A 7,550-nucleotide genomic window follows, 5' to 3' on the forward strand; every position below is an offset into this window, starting at 1 on the left:
TAGTGTCACAGCTGGTAAGTGACCAACCTGAAATCTGAACCCAGGAATTCTGGCTCCAGAGACCACGTTCATAAATACTATGCTAAGCTGTTTCTTCATAGAAGAAGTATCTTTAGATTAGTATGACTGGCTCTGGTTTTAATATTTTAACATTGGGCATTGTGCAGAGGGCTTGGCTTGCCTTGTGTCAGGGAATGCTCACAAGAGTGCTAGCAGGCAAATGCTGTGGTCTCCTATTCCAGATAAAACTATGGAGGCTCAGAGAGATTAAATAACTAGGTCAGAGTCGCAGAAATGGTGAGTGACTGACAGAGGTGCCTTCCCAAGTCTGTCTGGGTCCAGGACCTCAGCTCACTTGGAGACATTACCTCCCATGCTCCCTTCCAAAGGGTATGGTTTAAGTGCCTCCTTTTTGTGAGCCAAAGAATGAACAGAGGTCCCCTGAGTGTCCTGAGTGTCCTCTGCCTGTGTGCCTCTGATTCGACTCTGGAGAAAAGGTGCAATGAGAGGAATCGCTCTGCTCAACTCCCAAGAGGGACCTCGTCCCCCTGCCCTCCCGGCCCTGGGCTCTCCACCCACGTGCTCTGAGTTCAGCCCCCTTCATCCTTCCCCCCAGACCCCAGGGTCCCTGCTCACCCTGGTCAGGGATGCGCAGCTCCAGACCAGCATGACGGATATGTATGGCCAAGAATGGTGATGTATTTATTAAGTGAAACCGACAACTTTCATTAACCCAAGCAGACGTTATTAAAACACGCCGGTTATCTCTGGGAAATGAAGTGCCCAGCGCAGGCTGTGAGCCGAGCCCCACGTGCCTGCTCTGAGCTGCTGAGTGTGGGCTGGGCCTCCCCCTGGCATCTTGCATCTCATCCATCATTTCCTATGAGGAGGGCCCATCCTGAGCCCCGACACTGCATCCTTACAGCAGTCACCACAGGACCCCTCTGTCTGGCATCCTTCTGAGACAGGACTGCTAGATCCGGGTGGCCTGAGCCCCAGAGACCCCAGTACTTCATCCCTTCCACTCGCTGCACCTGGAGATGAAGCTGCCACAGAGCCACTGAGTGACAGCATTAAGTTCAGTTCAGTCGCTCAGTTGTGTCTGACTCTTTGCGACCCCATGAACTGCAGCACACCAGTCCTCCCTGTCCATCATCAACTCCTTGAGTCCACCCAAACCCATGTCCATCGAGTCGATGATGCCATCCATCCATCTCATCTTTTGTCGCCCCCTTCTCCTCCTGCCCTAAATCTTTCCCAGCATCAGGGTCTTTTCCAATGAGTCAGCGCTTCACATCAGGTGGCCAAAGTATTGGAGTTTCAGCTTCAACATCAGTCCTTCCAATGAACACCCAGGACTGATCTCCTTTAGGATGGACTGGTTGGATCTCCTTGCAGTCCAAGGGACTCAAGAGTCTTCTCCAACACCACAGTTCAAGAGCATCAATTCTTCGGTGCTCAGCTTTCTTTATAGTCCAACTCTGACACCCATACATGACCACTGGAAAAACCATAGCCTTGACTAGATGGACCTTTGTTGGCAAAGTAATGTCTCTGCTTTTTAATATGCTATCTAGGTTGGTCATAATCTTCCTTCCAAGGAGTAAGTGTCTTTTAATTTCATGGCTGCCATCAACATCTGCAGGGATTTTGGAGCCCAGAAAAATAGTCAGCCACTGTTTCCACCATTTCCCCATCTATCTGCCATGAAGTGATGGGACCGGATGCCATGATCTTAGTTTTCTGAATGTTGAGCTTTAAGCCAACTTTTTCACTCTCCACTTTCACTTTCATCAAGAGGCTCTTTAGTTCTTCTTCACTTTCTGCCATAAGGGTGGTGTCATCTGCATATCTGAGGTTATTGATATTTCTCCCGGCAATCTTGATTCCAGCTTGTGCTTCATCCAGCCCAGCGTTTCTCGTGATGTACTCTGCATATAAGTTAAATCAGCAGGGTGACAATATACAGCCTTGAAGTACTCCTTTTCCTGTTTGGAACCAGTCTATTGTTCCATGTGCAGTTCTAACTGTTGCTTCCTGATCTGCATACAGGTTTCTCAAGAGGAAGGTCAGGTGATCTGGTATTCCCATCTCTTTCAGGATTTTCCACAGTTTATTGTGATCCACACAGTCAAAGGCTTTGGCATAGTCAATAAAGCAGAAATAGATGTTTTTCTGGTACTCTCTTGCTTTTTCGATGATCCATAGGATGTTGGCAATTTGATCTCTGGTTCCTCTGCCTTTTCTAAAACCAGCTTGAACATCTGGAAGTTCACGGTTCACATATTGCTGAAGCTTGGCTTGGAGAATTTTGAGCATTAATTTACTAGCGTGTGAGATGAGTGCAATTGTGTGGTAGTTTGAGCATTCTTTGGCATTGCTTTTCTTTGGGATTGGAATGAAAACTGACCTTTTCCAGTCCTATGGCCACTGCTGAGTTTTCCATATTTGCTGGCATATTGAGTGCAGCACTTTCACAGCGTCATCTTTCAGGATTTCAAATAGCTCAACTGGAATTCCATCACCTCCACTAGCTTTGTTCATAGTGATGCTTTCTAAGGCCCACTTGACTTCACATTCCAGGATGTCTGGCTCTACGTGAGTGATCACACCATCGTGATTATCTGGGTCATCAAGATCTTTTTTGTACAGTTCTTCTTGTGTATTCTTGCCACCTCTTCCTAATATCTTCTGCTTCTGTTAGGTCCCTACAATTTCTGTCCTTTATTGAGCCCATCTTTGCATGAAATGTTCCCTTGGTATCTCTAATTTTCTTGAAGAGATCTCTAGTCTTTCCCATTCTGTTGTTTTCCTCTATTTCTTTGCATTGATCACTGAGGAAGGCTTTCTTATCTCTCCTTGTTATTCTTTGGAACTCTGCATTAAAATGGGTATATCTTTCCTTTTTTCCTTTGCTTTTCGCTTCCTGTCTTTTCACAGCTATTTGTAAGGCCTCCTCAGACAGCCATTTTGCTTTTTTACGTTTCTTTTTCTTGGGGATGGCATTGATTCCTGTCTCCTGTACAATGTCATGAACCTCCATCCATAGTTCATCAGGTATTCTGTCTATCAGATCTAGTCTTTTAAATCTATTTTTCACTTCTACTGTATAGTCATAAGGGATTTGATTTAGGTCATACCTGAATGGTCTAGTGGTTTTCTCCACTTTCTTCAATTTCAGTCTGAATTTGGCAATAAGGAGTTCACGTTCTGATCCACAGTCAGCTCCCGGTCTTGTTTTTGCTGACTATATAGAGCTTCTCCATCTTTGGCTGCAAAGAATATAATCAATCTGATTTCGGTGTTGACCATCTGGTGATGTCCATGTGTAGAGTCTTCTCTTGTGTTGTTGGAAGAGGGTGTTTGCTATGACCAGTGCGTTTTCTTGGCAGAACTTTATTAGCCTTTGCCCTGCTTCATTCTGTACTCCAAGGCCAAATTTGCCTGTTACTCCAGGTGTTTCTTGACTTCCTACTTTTGCATTCCAGTCCCCTATAATGAAAAGGACATCTTTTTTGGGTGTGGGCTCTAGAAGGTCTTATAGGTCTTCATAGAACTGTTCAACTTCAGCTTCTTCAGTGTTACTGGTTGGGGCATAGACTTGAATTACCGTGATATTGAATGGTTTGCCTTGGAAACGAATAGAGATCATTCTGTCATTTTTGAGATTGCATCCAAGTACTGCATTTTGGACTCTTTTGTTGACTATGATGGCTACTCCATTTCTTCTAAGGGATTCCTGCCCACAGTAGTAGATATAATGGTCATCTGAGTTAAATTCTCCCATTCCAGTCCATCTTAGTTCACTGATTCCTAGAATGTCAATGTTCTCTCTTGTCATCTCCTGTTTGACCACTTCCAATTTGCCCTGATTCATGGACCTAACATTCCAGGTTCCTATGCAATATTGCTCTTTACAGCATCAAATCTTGCTTCTATCACCAGTCCCATTCACAACTGGGTGTTTTTTTTGCTTTGGCTCCATCCCTTCATCTTTCTGTAGTTATTTCTCCACTAATCTCCAGTAGCATATTGGGCACCTACCGACCTGGGGAGTTCATCTTTCAGTGTCCTATCTTTGTGCCTTTTCCTACTGTTCATGGGGTTCTCAAGGCAAGAATACTGAAGTGGTTTGCCATTCCCTTCTCCAGTGGACCACATTCTGTAGACCTCTCCACCATGACCTGTCTGTCTTGGGTGGCCCCACACAGCATGGCTTAGTTTCATTGAGTTAGAAAAGGCTGTGGTCCAAGTGATCAGACTGGCTAGTTATCCGTGACTGTAATTGCAGCCTGTCTGCCCCCTGATGCCCTCTCTCAGTGCCCACCGTCTTACCTGGGTTTCTCTTACCTTGGATGTGGGTTCTCTCTTCACAGCTGCTTCAACAAAGCGCAGCTGCCACCCCTGACCTCTGCCTCAAGGTAGCTCCTCTTGGCCGCCACCCCTGACCTCAGGCGCAGGGTAGCTCCTCTCGGCCACCGGGACAGCTACCCCGGGCCGGAGGTCAGGGACGGCGGCCAAGACAGCATTAAAAGCAGCACATTAAACCTGACCAGACTCCTGGCAGTGGCTGAGGAGGCGTCACTGGAGATGTGACTTGGTGGGGTCCCCACTTTCCAGCCCTCTTGAATTGGTAACTAGATAGAGGTACCCATGAGGGACTAGTCAAGGGCAGGTGGGAAAGCAGGGGTGCTTGAGAAGAGGTGAGAGGATGGGGAGGGACAGAGAAGAAAGGGCAGGACCGAGAAGGGTAGGAGAGAGGCTGGTCAGCGGGACCCCTGCCCTGTGCGCCATCTGTGATTGTGGGTCTTTGCTGCAGTGCAGGAAGCAGTGATGATCTAAGTTGCAATTTACAACTGACTGTCTCATCGACCATCTCATTTGCTCCTTATAAGGCCTGCTCCCAGGGCAATAGATCAGCCTGGTTTCCCTCTTGTGCCCATGGTGAGAGGAGGCTCAGAGAGGTTAAGTAACTCAAACCAGGTTGCAAATTCTCTAAGTGGCAGCTTTGGGATGGTGTCCAGGCCTCTGGTCAGGTGTCCAGCCTTGTTTCAGGGCTTCATCTCACCAACTGCTCGTTTTATTAAGTTCCAAATGCTGGAGCCTGGCATAGTCAAACACTGTTTGGAGTCTGCCATTCGGCACAACATCAGAACCACACCCAATGCTCCAGAGGCTCAGGCCAGACCATGCGCTATGCTACAAGGCCCATGAGGTAGCCACTGGGCTACCTGACCGATCTGCTGGCCTCTCCATTGTCTTATCTGTGCAGCGAGTTCTCTCCAGGCCCATGGAGGAAACTGACTAGATGCTGTGCACGTGTCCCACACAGCCTGGCAACGCAGCAGGTGTTCAGCCAACCAGGGCTCCTGGTGTTCTTCTTAAAGACCAGAGCAGAGCTGTGCAGTGGGTCAGGGTTTATTGACTGCCCTGTTTTTTGTCCTATTTTAGGAATAGCATATCACAGGCTTTCAGAGATTGTCAGCTCCCCTAAGTACCCTCACCTTTGTCACCTCCATGTCCTCATTTTGGGTTGAGAAATGCAGTCATCATAATACTGGACATCCCGAGGGCACAGCACAAGGATGGGGCTGCAGCTTATTCATCTTTTACTCTCACTGCCTAGCATCTTGTCTGATTTGATGGGTTATCAATAAATGTTAATAGATGGATAGAAGGGAGGGAGCGAAAATGCCAAGTAAACACAAAGCGGATGAGTAATGAGAATCGTGGCGTTCTGTGGACCACTCACCATCTCAACAGACTCAGGGGCCTCTTCACGACTGGACAACATAGGTGCTGCTCCGTCTTGGGGTCATGAGGGGAGGGGTGTCCAACTGGTATGTGTGTGGGTGCTCAGTCGTGTCTGACTCTTTGTGACCTCAAGGACTGTATAGCCCGCCAGGCTCCTCTGTCCATGGGATTTCCCAGACAAGAATACTGGAGCAGGTTGCCATTTCCTTCTCCAGGGGGTCTTCCTGACCCAAGGATTGAACCCGTGTCTCTTGCGTCTCCTGTGTTGGCAGCCAGGTTCTTTCACCACTGGGTTCCCCGGGGGACAACTGGGAGACATGGTAAAGCCTTGTGATGGGGAGTGTGAGTCTTATGCCCACTCGCTGGCCTGTACTGCTTTTCTCTTCCCATCAGCAGGCCTGGCCAACCCAGAGCTGCGAGCCCTCCAGGGCCAGCAGAGGGGACAGCCGTGGCTCCCCTGCTGGCGCGGTCGCGGCCCGGGCATCAGGCCACGCCCAGAGAGTGGTACGGCCGAGCTGTCAGCAGAAGGTGCCGCCACCGTAATGCTCTGATGCTTAGACTGCCAAGACCCACACCTACCTGTTCCTTCCCGCTCAGCTTATCATCTATGCAGAGAAATAGCAGAGGGGGTGCTCAGATGAGGGCGTCCGCTGAGCACTCTGTACTCCCCTCTCCTTCTATGACCCCTCTGCTTCTATGACCCCTCTGCTTCTATGACCCCTCTGCTTTGGCAAGGCCCCCGCCCCACCCCTTCCTCCCATGACCTCTCCCTCCCCAGGCTCCAAGACCCTTACGCTCCCTCGTGTCTCAGGGACCTGGGGAGGGAGATATTTCTCTCCAAACCAGCTGCTGTGAGATGATGCCAGGGGAGAGCCAGAGCTGGCTGGAGCCCCCACGCCTGCCCACTCATTGGTATTCAATGGAAATTGATTGTTTTAATCAAAGCACTAAGTGAAACAGGGAGCTCAGGTATCCTCACCCTGCCACGGGGCTTGGCAGCTCTGGAAACCTGTGGAGGATTCTCAGAATTGTGGTCCCTCCGATGCAACATGAATTTCCTACTGGAGTGCAGCCAGAGCCCCCCCTTCAGGATGGCTGGGGTTGGGGCGGGTGGGGAAGCAGGACATAAGCTCAGTCGGAGCTGGTAGAGAAAAGATCTCAGGCTGGTCTCTCTGCCTCCAACAGCCAGCGCCCCAGTGATTATGTACTGAGATCCCTGCAGACACAGTAGACAGAGGATAGCATCTCCCTTGGCCACGCCTCCTTGGGCCACCCCCTCACTGTGGCCTCAAACTTACCCAGAGCAGTTCTTAAAAAGCTCATTCTCTGAATAATAGGCTCCAGTTTCATCCACCTCATTAGAATTGACTCAAATGCATTCCTTTTTATAGCTGAGTAATATTCCATTGTGTTTATGTGCCACAACCTCCTATTACACAAAGTGAAGTCAGAAAGAGAAAGACAGATACTGTATATTAACACATATATATGGAATTTAGAAAGATAGTAGTGACAATTCTTACATACAGGGCAGCAAAAGTGACACAGATGTAAAGAACATACTTTTGGATTCTATGGGAGAATCAGAGGGTGGGATGATTTGAGAGAATAGCAGTGAAACATGTGCATTACCATATGTAAAAGAGATGACCAGGGCAAGTTCGATGAATGAAACAGGGCACTCAAAGCCAGTGCTCTGGGATAAGCCAGAGGGATGAGGTGGGAAAGGAGGAGGGATGGGGGTTCAGGATGGGGGACATATGTCAGCCCGTGGCTGATTCATATTGATGCATGGC

The 7,550-nt window shown here is 48.6% G+C and overlaps 1 long non-coding RNA gene across 1 annotated transcript; it reads right to left on the reverse strand.

Annotated features, from left to right (window-relative positions):
- Positions 1-677: 677 nt before the first annotated feature.
- On the reverse strand, positions 678-5,835 carry LOC145522781 (uncharacterized). The gene is made up of 2 exons (XR_014066165.1): positions 5,753-5,835; positions 678-3,813 (listed from the first exon to the last, which is right to left on the reverse strand). It is a non-coding gene; the product is annotated as an uncharacterized LOC145522781 (long non-coding RNA).
- Positions 5,836-7,550: the final 1,715 nt, after the last annotated feature.

This window comes from Giraffa tippelskirchi, chromosome 10 (assembly GCF_054371585.1).
Source record: "Giraffa tippelskirchi isolate mGirTip1 chromosome 10, T2T-mGirTip1v1.2.pri, whole genome shotgun sequence".
Taxonomy (NCBI): Eukaryota; Metazoa; Chordata; class Mammalia; order Artiodactyla; family Giraffidae; genus Giraffa; species Giraffa tippelskirchi.